At 39.1% G+C, this 14,520-nt stretch overlaps 1 long non-coding RNA gene across 1 annotated transcript; it reads left to right on the forward strand.

The window, feature by feature from the left end:
• The first annotated feature begins 13,235 nt into the window (after positions 1 to 13,235).
• On the forward strand, positions 13,236 to 14,163 carry LOC132858951 (uncharacterized). Its single transcript, XR_009649670.1, has 3 exons — positions 13,236 to 13,374; positions 13,498 to 13,801; positions 14,097 to 14,163. It is a non-coding gene; the product is annotated as an uncharacterized LOC132858951 (long non-coding RNA).
• The last annotated feature ends 357 nt before the right edge of the window (positions 14,164 to 14,520 follow it).

Genomic DNA, 14,520 nt, shown 5'->3' on the forward strand with positions numbered 1-14,520 from the left:
TGTACAGAGATAATATAAAAAAATTACTCTCCTATCTATTACTTCTCTTCATTATTAGCCTAGGCAATTTAATATCCATTAAAAGTAAAAGCAAGGGTAGACACACACTTTCACGTATCCTGGGATGAGGGGCTAAGTATTATTTTAGTTGTTTATTTTATACTTCAATCAAATCATAAAATAGCATGCATAGATACGTTTTAAAAACTAAAATCAACCTGATTTCTCCAAATGTTATGTAAATCATGCATAATCCCTTTAATTACTGTTCTATAAAATTATTTTGGGGTTAATTATTTTCTACCGCTTATCCGGACTTCTCGGGTCATGGGGAGCCTGTCCATGTCTCAGGCGTCATCGGGCATCAAGGCAGGATACACCCTGGATGGAGTGCCAACCCATCGCAGGGCACACACATACTCTCATTCACTCACACACTCACACACTACGGACAATTTTCCAGAGATGCCAATCAACCTACCATGCATGTCTTTGGACCGGGGGAGGAAACCAGAGTACCCGGAGGAAACCCCCGAGGCACGGGGAGAACATGCAAACTCCACACACACAAGGCGGAGGCGGGAATCGAACCCCCAACCCTGGAGGTGTGAGGCAAACATGCTAACCACTAAGCCATCGTGCACCCCCTGGGTTAATTATGATCTTAAATAAAATATCATGTCTATTAAATTGCCATATTTTCCCATTAAACAGAATAAAGAAATATAACTAAATTAATGAAGACTACTGAATTGTGGGCACTTGGCAATACACAACTAATAAATGTTTTCGGCTGTAAGATGACTAAAAAATATTCAGTTTATCATTTCGTACCCGGAACACTCTGCCTCCCTCAGTGTCTTTATCACTTTCTCCACCTTTCTTTCCTCCCTGTTCTTCACCATTTACGTTTTGACTGATCTGTGTGTGTGCTATACTAAATTTGTAAGTGTGGGCACTAGTCAGAATGTAAAAATGTAATGTAATGTAATTTCCAAATGTAAACATTACAATCTTGAGTTAGAAATGTTTCATTTGTGATTCAATACTCAAATGCTTCAGTTTGCAAAGAATAAGCAAACTAGCGAATCGAATTATGAACTAGGCTAACCAGGGAAAAACATTTATAAAATACCTTCTATAACCGTCTTTGCATCTTTCCGCCGATTACAGGTGGGGTACACAATGTTTGAGAAATGCTTCACAAAACTGAGTCGGCCCAACAGACAAAACAAACGTGTAGCCAATGAGCAGAACGGGGTGTGTCTTATCAATATGCTGCAGAGAGAGTGTTCAGTGCGCATGTCTGACATTAGCAGAAAGGGGAGTGTCTTGTCAATATGTGGCGTAGAGAGTGACTACAACGCACACGCGGAAAAGCAAAGTAAAATTTGATTCGCTCTTGGATCAAACTGATAAATAATTTTCTTTCCCATCGCCGACATGTCCTGCGTTTTAACATAATTTTTATTTTCAATTTTTGAAAGTAAAAATTATACTTATAGTTTTAGGGTGGCTGAGATCACAGACAGGGGGGCTGGAGCCACCCTAAAAAAGGTCTAGAACCAACGTATTTGTTCTTATCTATAGTATATGACATCATGTCAGTTTCAAACTGGTGCGAGAAGTAAAACCATGGTGGAGGCAAAGGGTCAAACCTATTTGAAGATTCATGCTGCACCTTCACGGTTTAAATATCAAGTTTGGAAATACTTTAGATTTTACACACTGCTGGAAAAACTGTGCTAGACACGACTAAAACTGCATGTAAACACTGTCATATACTGATTCCATATTGTGACAAAACGACCAACTTGAGTGTCCAACTTGCTCGTCACCATCCAGAGTTGAATGTCGAGCTAAACACCAAACAATCTGCAGCAACCCAGCTGACTCAGTCACAGCGTGTACTGAACATTTTTACTGCAAAATCATTCATCCGTATAGTGTTGTGGAAAATGCAGGTTTTCAATTAGGTATAGTATTGAATCGGCAGGTAAGTGTATCTTTCCAGTACTACTAACCAGGTACCCAGTTTAGTCCAGGTGAACAGATCAGGTCTAGTGTGTGATCATGAGAGTGGGTGGGTAAGTTTATATGTTGCATAAGTTAAAGTTTTCCAGTATTGACAGAAGTTCCTTGGTTTTAGCAGAATTATTGTCTACAATGGAGTCAGAATCATTATATGTGTGCGGGACAGGGCCCACCCACTTTGTAAGGCCAATAATATTGGTCCCACCCACTTTTTAAGACCAATAATATTGGACCCACCCACTTTTACTGTCTCTATTCAGCGCATGTCTTTTTTATTACTTTTCAGCGCGCCTCCAGTCGAATCCATTCTGCTTGAGGAATGCCCTAATAACTCCACTCCGCATTTTACCTACAAGATTGACCACGCTCCTGCTTCCTGAAATCCATGGGCGTCGGAACCATTTTATGTGGGTGGGACAGGACACACCCACTTTTTATTTGCTTCCGACACCCATGATCCTAACCTGGGTTATTATAAATGTACACAATCCTAACCAGGGTTATTATAAACATACACAATCCTAAACCGGGTTATTATAAATGTACAGAATCCGAATCCAAACTGGGTTATTATAAACATACACAATCCTAACCTGGAATATTATAAATGTACAGAATCCTAATCTAAATCAGGTTACTGTAAACATACAGAATCCTAACATAACCCGGGTTATTATAAATGTACAGAAGACTAACCCAGGTTATTGTAAACATACTGAATCTCTAACCCAAGTTATTATAAATGTACACCAATCTATCCTGGGTTATTGTAAACGAACAGAAGCCTAACCCGGGTTATTATAAATGTACACTTATCTAACCTGGGTTATTATGAATGTACACCAATCTAACCCGGATTATTATAAATGTACAGAAGTCTAACCTGGGTTATTATAAACGTACAGAGGCCTAACCCGGGTTATTATAAATGTACACCAATCTAACCTGGGTTATTATAAACCTACAGAAGCCTAACCTGGGTTATTATAAATGTACACCAGTCTAACCCGGGTTATTATAAATGTATACCAGACTAACCCAGGTTATTATAAATGTACAGAAACCTAACCCGGGTTATTATACATGTACATCAATCTAACCTGGGTTATTGTAAACCTACAGAAGCCTAACCTAACCCGGGTTACTATAAATGTACACCAATCTAACCTGGGTTATCATGAATGTACAACAATTAAACCCGGTTTATTATAAACGTACAGAAGTCTAACCCGGGTTATTACAAACGTACAGAAGCCTAACCTGGGTCATTATAAAAGTACAGAAGCCTAACCTGGGTGCACCAGGTTGCACAGTTGCACTTTATGTGGCTAAGACTACTTATGTGGCTAAGACTACTAAGTCCTTTGCCCTGTCTTTGTTTTATGTAGCACCATGATCCTGGAGAAATGTTGTCTCATTTCGCTATGTACTGCAACAGCTATGTATGGTTGAAATGACAATAAAAAGCTTCTTGACTTCTTGACTTTAGTGACACATGTTTTCAGAGTGCGTAGGAAACCCTTCCACCCACCCACTAGTGGATATGTCCTAGTTTGCATGGGTTAGTTTTGAAAACACAAGATCAACAATTAGAGTTGCTCTTACCTTGAACGCATGGTGTCTTTCAAAGCCCCTCTGTCTTCTAACAAAGGATCCTCTACAAGTTCTTCTACCTAATCTATTGATTGCATCTTTAGATGAAGGAGTCAGATTTAGTCCTTTTTGTCTTTTCAGGATGCTCACAATGGGAGGCCTTTTTTTTATTAAAAGTAGTGTAATACAAATAGATGTGTGTAATATATGTAAAGTAAAATAAAAGAAAATTACAAATAAAAATCTCCTTCAAATAGTCAAACAATTCTAGCGTAAGTAGAAGAAAGTAAAATGCAAAGATAAGAACAAACCAAAAAACACTCTCCAAGTGTAAGCCTGCATTTGTTCTCCTGATGCACCCTCTATAAGCAATAACAAAGTATAGCACAATGAGCTTGCCTCTAGGTGAATGCACACCAATAACTGGTTCTAAAAACCTATTTATACCATTTATTAGTATGATTTCATAACGTCATTCTGCTTCTATCAGCATCTTATCAGGTCTCTCGTGATCTCATGCTTCGCAAAACATCCTGAGAAGTCTCCTCAGCTGCACGGCTGCCTGTGTATTCTTATGCTGCTGACACAAAACCTTGTGATTTCCTTTTAAGCTTTCACTGTTACTCTCTGTCTTAATATCTAAACATACTATTGAACATTATATCATTTCCTAATCACAAAATGGTTACATAAATTCATATAAAAGGTAAAAGAAACTTATCATTCGATAAAATGAAAAAGAAAACATAACAATTCTATAATCTTCTTTCAGCAAGATGATGGGTCTTGATCCAACTGTCTATGTACAGTGTCTGTTCCTCCTGGTGTTGAACCAGCTTCCTTCTGGATCTCTTCTTCACAGTTTTAATCAGATATATTCAATTTCTTTATTTCATACAACAATTTCCCAATTTCTGTTAGTTTATTTTACATAGCTTCCTTTTCCTTGCTTTCTGTCTTTGCTGTCTTTTATTTCGTTTCTCTCTTTTTGCTGCATTAATTTCACTTTGTTTCTTTATTGTATTGGATGAGATTGTCACATAAGGATAACCAGGTGCACGTGTATGGCAGTTACACGTGATATGGTGATATGATATAACTCATGGTATCTTAAGTATGTAACCTAGTGAGCCAGTATTAATGTATCCAATGATAGAGATTTAAGCACTTATGTACGTCGCTCTGGATAAAAAAGTCTGCCAAATGCTGTAAATGTAAATGTAAATATGGCAGTTACTCCACTCCTAAAATTTCTATCCACAAAGGTTAGCTTATTGTTGCAATCGCCCATACTAGTAGCATAATATTTAATCCTTTGTATATGTTTGTTGTTAAAATGAGATACTAGAATTTAGACACACATACGTTATTTATGATTTATCGCGATGACCTGTGTTAGATGTTAGTTAAATTATTGCCGGGGTAATGGCGCCGTATAGTGGCTAATGGTGAATAATTCACCCTGTACCACATACTGTATGTTGTATTTCACTGTATGTTGCATTAGTCTAAATGTATACTTTATTATACTACTTGTAAATTCAGATGTTAAGTGAATTTATTATTTGTTGTATTTCTGAAACTACACACAAACAAACACACAAACCCAAATGGAAACTGAACATGCTTCAAGTGGATTTTGCTAGAATAAATCTGAGCAATTGAGCTATATTCCATTATTGCATTGTCCCATAACCCTTACTTTATGTATGTTTTGTAAGATTCCCTTATCTGTCAAACATATTTTATTAGATTGTCCTGGACTTAACACAAGCAGAATGCTTAATGAGATTATGCCTGAAGGGTTTCGGATTTTTTTTATCGTATGTTAATTAAAAAATAAATTGTTTATAAATTGTATAATATGACTTTCTGTTTATATTTGTTTTGTTTTCATTGTATTTATATGATATTCCTGTTTTTGTAATTGAATTTTTGCAATGAAAATAACTTTGATTGCTGATCACATTGTTGAGACTCAAGAATGCATAGACAACCACCACTTTAGCTTAATTTCACTGGTTGCCTACATTGACGCTGATGCATTAAAGAGGAGGGGTCCCCTGTTACAAGATGGCGGCTCTATTGACGCATTCGTCCCATGAACTGCCGTATCCATGGCGACATCTAGGTGTAGATTTCTATGAGTCCAATGAACTGCCGTATCCATGGCGACATCTAGGTGGAGATTACTATGAGTTTCTACTAAAATTCTAGGGATTTTTTTCCCTATTCCCTAAAACAAAAAAAAAATTAAAAAGGACTGGTATTGGATTCTAAAAAGAGCTAGAATTTTTTTTTGACTTGGTTCCAGGTATTTGTTATTTGTGTCGACTCTGAAGCTTCAGAATCGATTCAACACATTGTCACAATTTGGAAATGTCGCTAGTCTTGAGATGCTGAGTGGAAAAAGCTCACTATTTACACAAATAAAAACTCAACCAGACGCCAATGATCAATCACTGTATATGTAAAACACCTTGATAATAATCTTCATAGGGACGTCTGATTTAAAAACAGTGATATTATGATATGTCTGATATTAATTCAATTCAATTCAAGTTTATTCGTATGGCGCTTTTTACAATTGACATTGTTCCAAAGCAGCTTTACAGAACATAAACATAGAACAAAAGGTTAATATAAAGAATAATATAAAGATTAATAGAGCACAAGATTCAAGATTATTATTAGATAGATTTAGTTCACAATGTGTATGTATTTATCCCCAATGAGAGGTGTCAGAGGTGACTAAACAGCAGTGGCAAGGAAAAACTCCCTTAGATGGTAAAGGAAGAAACCTTGAGAGGACTCAGACTCAAAGGGGAGACTCATCCTCATATGGGTTTAAATACATGATATGAATGTTTATATATTAAATACGTGATAGGAATGTTTTATAAACCATTAGAGTTAGTAGTTCAGCAGGAAAAACATAATAGCTAGAACATAAGAGTTGGCAGCTGTATTATACGTATATTTAATTAATAATGCGCTGTTTATTGTATTCTATCTCGTTTCCTGGCTTTTCATGAATTGCTGTGCAGAATCGACTCCACTGATTCATTGTCACTCGAATCAGAATCGTAGTCAGCTACAGGATTTCTCATTTTGAGCAGCATAGTATAGTATTATATTAGAGTATGTTGTCATATAAGAGCTGGATAACTCATGTATGTGTCAAGCCACATGCCACATTTGTCACTTCTCTATTTTCTGGTTGGAAAAAACAAATAAATAAAAGGGTTTGTGAGGCTGATGTGTGAATTTGTCAACCTCGAACCAATCGTTGGATGGAAATTAAAATTATGAGGCATTTCATTGTCTCTGATTAGTCATCTTACAGGCGGATTAAAAACATTTACACGCCTCCGGAATGTCTCCGTTAATATCCCAGTTCCTGCTCCTACACAAGTCCCATATGAACCTGTGATCTAAAGGTAAAGCTCTTAACTGCTTCATGCTGCACACAAAAAGAGTTTGAGAAACGTTAATTGTGAATTTTTTATCTTTTTCTGTTTGTGTTGTTAAATTTTAGTAACACAAGTATAAACAGACACACAGTAACTTTACAGCTGTAAAGTCAATGTGGTGTCAGATAATATATCTTTGTGTGTGATGATTATTTAATCTTTAAAGTCTTTTAAGACGCACTCAGTTAACTCATAGATCATCAGCTATAAGGTGTGTGCGAGTGTGTGTGTGTGTGTGTATGTTTGTAAGTGTGTGCGAGTGTGTGTGTGTGTGTGTATGTTTGTAAGTGTGTGCGCGTATGTGTGTGCATCAGCTATAAAGTTTCCTTTTCTTTACATCATGCTGCTCTTGTAGGTAACTCTCTTATAGGACTTTCTGAAACACCATGAAGTGGGTTTTAATTCCTGGCATCATTGTGATGGGTAAGTGATACTGTTTATAGTTCTGTATTAAACACTGATGACAGATTCAAACATTTCTTGACATGATGTTGTGTTTATCCTAGTTGTGTTTTACCATGGAACCTCTAGTGCAGGGGGTCAAACTCATTATCACCGAGGGCCACATCAGCATAATGGTTACCCTCAAAGGGCCAGATGTAACTTTGAGGCAGTATAAATATAGCTAAATGTAACTAAATGTAATGTAAAATAAATGCAAATACTAATTAATGTTAAATAACTCTTGATTTTTATTATTCAACTTACAAATATTGGGGCACGGTGGCTTAGTGGTTAGCACGTTCGCCTCACACCTCCAGGGTCATGGTTTGATTCCCGCCTCCGCCTTGTGTGTGTGGAGTTTGCATGTTCTCCCCGTGCCTCGGGGGTTTCCTCCGGGTACTCCGGTTTCCTCCCCCGGTCCAAAGACATGCATGGTAGGTTGATTGGCATCTCTGGAAAATTGTCCCTAGTGTGTGTTTGCGTGAGTGAATGGGAGTGTGTGTGAGCCCTGCGATGGGTTGGCACTCCGTTCAGGGTGTATCCTGCCTTGATGCCTGATGACGCCTGAGATAGGCACAGGCTCCCCGTGACCCGAGGTAGTTCGGATAAGCGGTAGAAGATGAATGAATGAATGAATGAACTTACAAATATTACATATATATTTGCATAAATGTAAAAATAAATGTTTTCTTGTTGCTCTATGTAGCCAGGTGTGACGGTCTTGCCCAGGCAGTCCTTTCTGCTGAGCTGCACAATGGAGAACACAGGAAATAAGGGAACTCGCATGGAGAATTAAAACAAAACTTCCACAAATCAATTACGATTAGGCCTCGTAACTAAAACTAACACAAACTAAAAATAACTCAATATAAAACATCACATTCGACGCCAAACACATCAACAGTTTCAACAGTAGTTCACTGCAAGGAAAATTTGCAATACAGCAATTAGTTATATGTTTTTAATCATTTTAACATTTAATTCTCCACTGATGAAAACATGCGACTTACCCACGGCACAGTCTCATTATCTCTGCTGTGGGCCGTCCTTATTTTACGTGCTAAATGCCATCACGCAGCCAACAGATGGCGCTGTCCCCATTTATGCATCAATTTAACTATTCAACACACCGTTACACAGCGGGTGCGGTTGGCTAATTATTCCAAGACCTTTTAAGCAGGCACTGTTGAAGAGGCCTCGAAATGTGGGCCTTGTTTTAAAAGCACGGTTTGTACTGCTAAGATTGTTCATCTCTGTAGTGATCAACATCATCGTCATCGACATCATCATCAACATCATCATTCTGTACTCTCCTGGTGTACAACATGTTGTAGAGCAAACTACTTTAAACACATAGAACTTAAAACTACATTGAACCTTGTTTATACTCCAACAAAAGTGTGTTTTGTTCATTTGTTTTTTTCCAAACTCCTGAAAAGGAGGTTACTAAAGCAACCTATAGAGGCGTGCTATGACGTCATGACGCAGGTCTACCAACCAAAATTAAGTCATTTTAAAATGCACAGTACAGATTTTTTTTTTTTCGAAAAGCATGAACAATCAACATTTTTACAACGTAAACAAAAATAGCATCTTACATGAATTGTATGCAGTGTATCACACTCTCCTCTACAGGATAAGATGTCAACAATGTCACTATAAACTTCTCATGTTTTCTTTTAAGGAACCCTTTTTACACATTTGCATATTCAGTCACACTATAACATTAGATTCATTTTTAACAGTCATGGTCAAATGGGTAACAGTCTTTCCTGACCCAAATGCACTAGAAAGACAGATGATCTTTCTTGACCAGGTTGAGGTGTTAGTGGTCCAGGATGTCATCTGAGATGTGGATCCTCAGGGACTTGAAGCTGGAGACACGTTCACACGACAACTCATTGATGTGTTTGTGTGTGTATGAGTCTGTGTGTGTGTGAGTGTGTGTGTGTATGTGTGAGTGTGTATGTAAGTGCGAGGGTATGTATGTGTATGTTTGAGTGTCAGTGTATGTGTGAGTGTGTGTGTGTGTATGTTTATCTGTATGTGTGTGTGTGTGTATCTGTATGTGTGTGTACAGTATGTGTGTGTGTATCTGTATGTGTGTGTATCTGTATTTGTGTGTGTGTCCTCTGTCCACCTCTTTAAATGATCCAAAATGCAGCTGCCCGGCTTGTGTTCAACTTGCCTAAGTTCTCCACACCACCCCGCTGCTGCGATCCCTCCACTGGCTTCCTGTATCTGCACGCATCAGATTCAAAACACTGATGCTGGCCTACAAAGCCAAAAATGGACCATCACCCTCTTACCTCAAAGCTCTCATCACTCCTCGCACTGCACCTCACACCCTCAGATCTACAGCACTGCTTGACTGGTTCCACCGTCTCTCAGGGTAAGAGGCAAGCATACAACAAGTATACTACAATACTCTTTTCTGTTCTGGCACCAAGGCAGAATGAACTTCCCCTAGGTCTGGACAGCTGAGTCACTCTTTACTCACTTGTGCTTGTGTGTGTGTGTGTGTGTGTGTGTTTGTGCCTCCGCTCTCTCTCCTGAAGTCCATGATTAGCTCATAATCCATCCATCCATCCATCCATCTTCTACCGCTTATCCGGGGCCGGGTCGCGGGGGCAGCAGTCTGAGCAGGGACACCCAGACTTCCCTCTCCCCAGACACTTCCTCCAGCTCCTCCGGGGGAATACCGAGGCGTTCCCAGGCCAGCCGAGAGACACAGTCCCTCCAGCGTGTCCTAGGTCTTCCCCGGGGCCTCCACCCGGTTGGACATGCCCGGAACACCTCCCCAGGGAGGCTTCCAGGAGGCATCCGGAACAGATGCCCGAGCCACCTCAGCTGACTCCTCTCGATGTGGAGGAGCAGCGGCTCTATTCTGAGCTCCTCCCGAGTGAGCGAGCTCCTCACCCTATCTCTAAGGGAGCGCCCAGCCACCCTGCGGAGGAAACTCATTTCGGCCGCCTGTATCCGGGATCTGTATCCGGGATCATGACCCAAAGCTCTTGACCATAGGTGAGGGTAGGAACATAGATCGACTGGTAAATAGAGAGCTTCGCCTTGCGGCTCAGCTCTTTCTTCACCACAAAATTAGCCACATGATTAGCTCATAATAAATCTGTTTATTACTTTTTCCCTATTCCCTGAAACAAATAAATATTACAAAGGACTGGGATTGGATTATAAAAAGAGCTAGTATTTACCTGGTTCCAGGTATTTGTGATTCGTGAGTCAACTCTGAAGCTTCAGAATCGATTCAACACATTGTCGCTATTCGGAAATGTCGCTAGTCTTGAAATACTGAGTGGAAAAAGCTTATATTTACACAAATAAAAACTCAACCATACAGTGATCGCCAATGATAGATCACTGTATGTGTAAAACACATTGATAATAATGTTCATAGTGATGTCCGATTTAAAAAGTGATATTATGATGTCTGATATTAAATACGTGATAGGAATGTTTTATAAACTATTAGAGTTAGTGGTTCAGCAGGAAAAACATAATAGCTAGAACATAACAGTTGGCAGCTGTATTATACTATATTTAATTAATAATGCACTGTTTATTGTATTCTATCTCGCTTTCCTGTCTTTTCATGAATTGCTGTGCAGAATCGGCTCCACTGATTCATTGTCACTCGAATCAGAATCGTAGTCAGCTACAGGATTTCTCATTTTGAGCAGCATAGTATGGTATTATGTTAGAGTATGTTGTCATATAAGAGCTGGATAACTCATGTACGTGTCAAGCCACATGCCACATTTATCACCTCTCTATTTTCTGGTTGGAAAAAACAAATAAATAAAAGGGTTTGTGAGGCTGATGTGTGAATTTGTCAACCTTGAACCAATCGTTGGATGGTTATTAAAATTATAAGGCATTTCAGTGACTCTGATTAGTCATCTTACAGGCGGATTAAAAACATTTACACGCCTCCAGAATGTCTCAGTTAATATCCCAGTTCCTGCTCCTACACAAGTCCCATATGAACCTGTGATCTAAAGGTAAAGCTCTTAACTGCTTCGTGCTGCACACAAAGAGTTCATTGTGAATGTGTAAGTTTTTTATCTTTTTCTGTTTGTGTTGTTAAATTGTAGTAACACTTAAGTATAAACAGACACACAGTAACTTTACAGCTGTAAAGTCAATGTGGTGTCAGATAATATATCTTTATGTGTGATGATTATTTAAATAAAGATAAAGATGTGTGTGTGTGTGTGAGTTTATGTGTGTGTGCATCAGCTATGTATATGTGTGTGTGTGTGTGTGTGTGTGTGTGTGTGTGTGTGTGTGTGTGTGTGTGTGTGAGCTATAAAGTTTCCTTTTCTTTACATCATGCTGCTCTTGTAGGTAACTCTCTTATAGGACTTTCTGAAACACCATGAAGTGGCTTTTAATTCCTGGCATCACTGTGATGGGTAAGTGATACTGTTTATAGTTCTGTATTAAACACTGATGACAGATTCAAACATTTCTTGACATGATGTTGTGTTTATCCTAGTTGTGTTTTACCATGGAACCTTTGGTGGGATCCAGAATATTGTATGGTGGCGTTTTGGACAAGAGAGATTAAGAATATAAGACAAGAGTAGAGACGTGCTGGATTGGATGGGGTTCTGTCGGGGTTCTCATTAAACCTATTAAAGACATTTAAGCTTCTGTCTAGGGGGGCACGGCTTAGTGGTTAGCACGTTCGCCTCACACCTCCAGGGTCGGTTTGCATGTTCTCCCCGTGCCTCGGGGGTTTCCTCCGGGTACTCCGGTTTCCTCCCCCGGTCCAAAGACATGCATGGTAGGTTGATTTGGCATCTCTGGAAAATTGTCCATAGTGTGTGAGTGCGTGAGTGTGTGTGTGTGCCCTGCGATGGGTTGGCACTCCGTCCAGGGTGTATCCTGCCTTGATGCCCGATGACGCCTGAGATAGGCACAGGCTCCCCGTGACCCGAGGTAGTTCGGATAAGCGGTAGAAGATGAATGAATGAATAAAAGCTTCTGTCTAAGTGACTATAAGACCTGCTCCTGCTCAATTTAGAGGTGTATGTGTGTGGCATTGTATTATTTGCCAGTATGAAATAAATAAATAAAAGAAAGAAAAAGTAAGTAGTTAAACATATTTTCAATAAGCTTGAACATGAGACTTCTCTTTCTTTAGACTTATATAAAAGAGAGAGAAAAAAGTTACATCACCTAATCAGCAGTGTGTCTGTGTTTCTTTCAGAGAAAGTTCTAATGACTTGGTGTAAGATCTTTCTTTAACATTCTCAAAAGTCTGGACTGTTTGTTTCTGGAGCCTGTTGAGTTTTGTCCCTTGGTTCGGTTTATTTAAACATATATGAACACAGCAATCGTGCTCAGATCTGCACTGAATCAATCAGGCTTAGACGACCTGAACAAAGTACTGAACGAGGATTGTTTTCCAAAAGAAACAGCTTTAAATTATGGATTTATGGTGTGTCACATATTCAAAATATCTTTTCTGGTTTATTCTCTGATCTGTTAGTTTACCTGCTGATGCAGCAGTGCCAAGCCTTCATCGTCATAGAATCGATGGTGAATGAAGCCCTGACCCTCCCGTGTAAGTGCTCAGGAAATTGTCCAGTGGTTCAGTGGATACGCTTCATTCCTGACAAAGTTGGCATCGTTCAGCAGATTTGTTCAAAACAAGAGCATTTTAACAAAAGATTTACACTACCAGGAGATACAAGCAGAGGAAATTTCTCCCTGATGATCAGTTCAGTAGCCTACAATGATGCAGGCTCTTACAAGTGCAGTTGTAATGAAATATCAGTGACTGAAGTAAAGCTGAAAGTTATCAGTAAGTGCTCTTGCTGTCATCAGCAGAACATTCTGTCATTCTTAACATGTCTGTAGTAAAGTCTGACCAGCCACATTAAATGCTAAACTGTAATAACGTGATCTGTTTTTGTTTATCCAGAAGTTCCGACAGTTGTAAAGGCTTTACGAGGGGAAGAACGTCACTCTCCCATGTTACGGAGACACTCGACAAGTCGTTAAAGATGTAAAGTGGAAGAAAGATGGACACGAGGTTCTGCTGTACACTCCTGCAAACAGATGGATGACTAAACAAAACAGATTCACGATGTCAGTAGAAGGCTTTCTAGACGGTGATCTCTCTCTTCACATCAGTCCAGTTCACCTGTCTGATACAGGATTATATCAGTGTCTCATCCACGATGAATCTCAGGACGGAGAACCACGAGCTGTGTTACTGAAGGTAGAAGGTAAATACATCTCTTATTCTAATGATACTTACAGACCTTGTGAACTGAAAGTTAAAGGTTTTGTTAAGTTCCTGTGAGCTGAGTGAACATTCTAGTGTAGAGTTTATTTGTAAATTCAGTCCCACTTTGTACGGTTTTTATACTGATGTACTGTAGTCAGTCTCCATGCATGTCAGGTAGCGTGTTAACATCCAAACAACACAAAAATGTCTCTTAGTGTTGAAGTTCTACAGTTTCTCAGTCTATAGCTTTGAAAATGTCTTAATAAATAATCAAATTATTATATTTTTATCAGGGCAACAACAATTCACAATCACCAAAAGCGCTCCAGTTTCAGAATGGTTTGTACTGCTAGTATTGTTTGTCGCTGTAGGGATCAGTGTCCTGATCATTTACATTATGAGAAAATACAGAGACTGAACCAGATTTAGTAGTTGTAGTAGTTAGTAGCCTTTATTGTCACTGGTCACAGGTACCAGCGAAATTAGCCATCAACCTGCCCATACATACAATACATACAATATGACAAGGGGGGGACAGGACAGGAAGACAGGGGATTGAAAAGAAATACAGCATAACATGAGGGAAGGGAGGAGAAAAAAAACAGGAAACAGGAAAAAAACACCTCAGCAACACAAGCACATAAACAGTACGCCATAAACACACAACTTGCAACAGGGGAGAGGAGTGGGGGGGTGGAGGTAATCCAGCACAGGCAA

This window comes from Tachysurus vachellii, chromosome 2, assembly GCF_030014155.1.
Source record: "Tachysurus vachellii isolate PV-2020 chromosome 2, HZAU_Pvac_v1, whole genome shotgun sequence".
Lineage (NCBI taxonomy): Eukaryota > Metazoa > Chordata > Actinopteri > Siluriformes > Bagridae > Tachysurus > Tachysurus vachellii.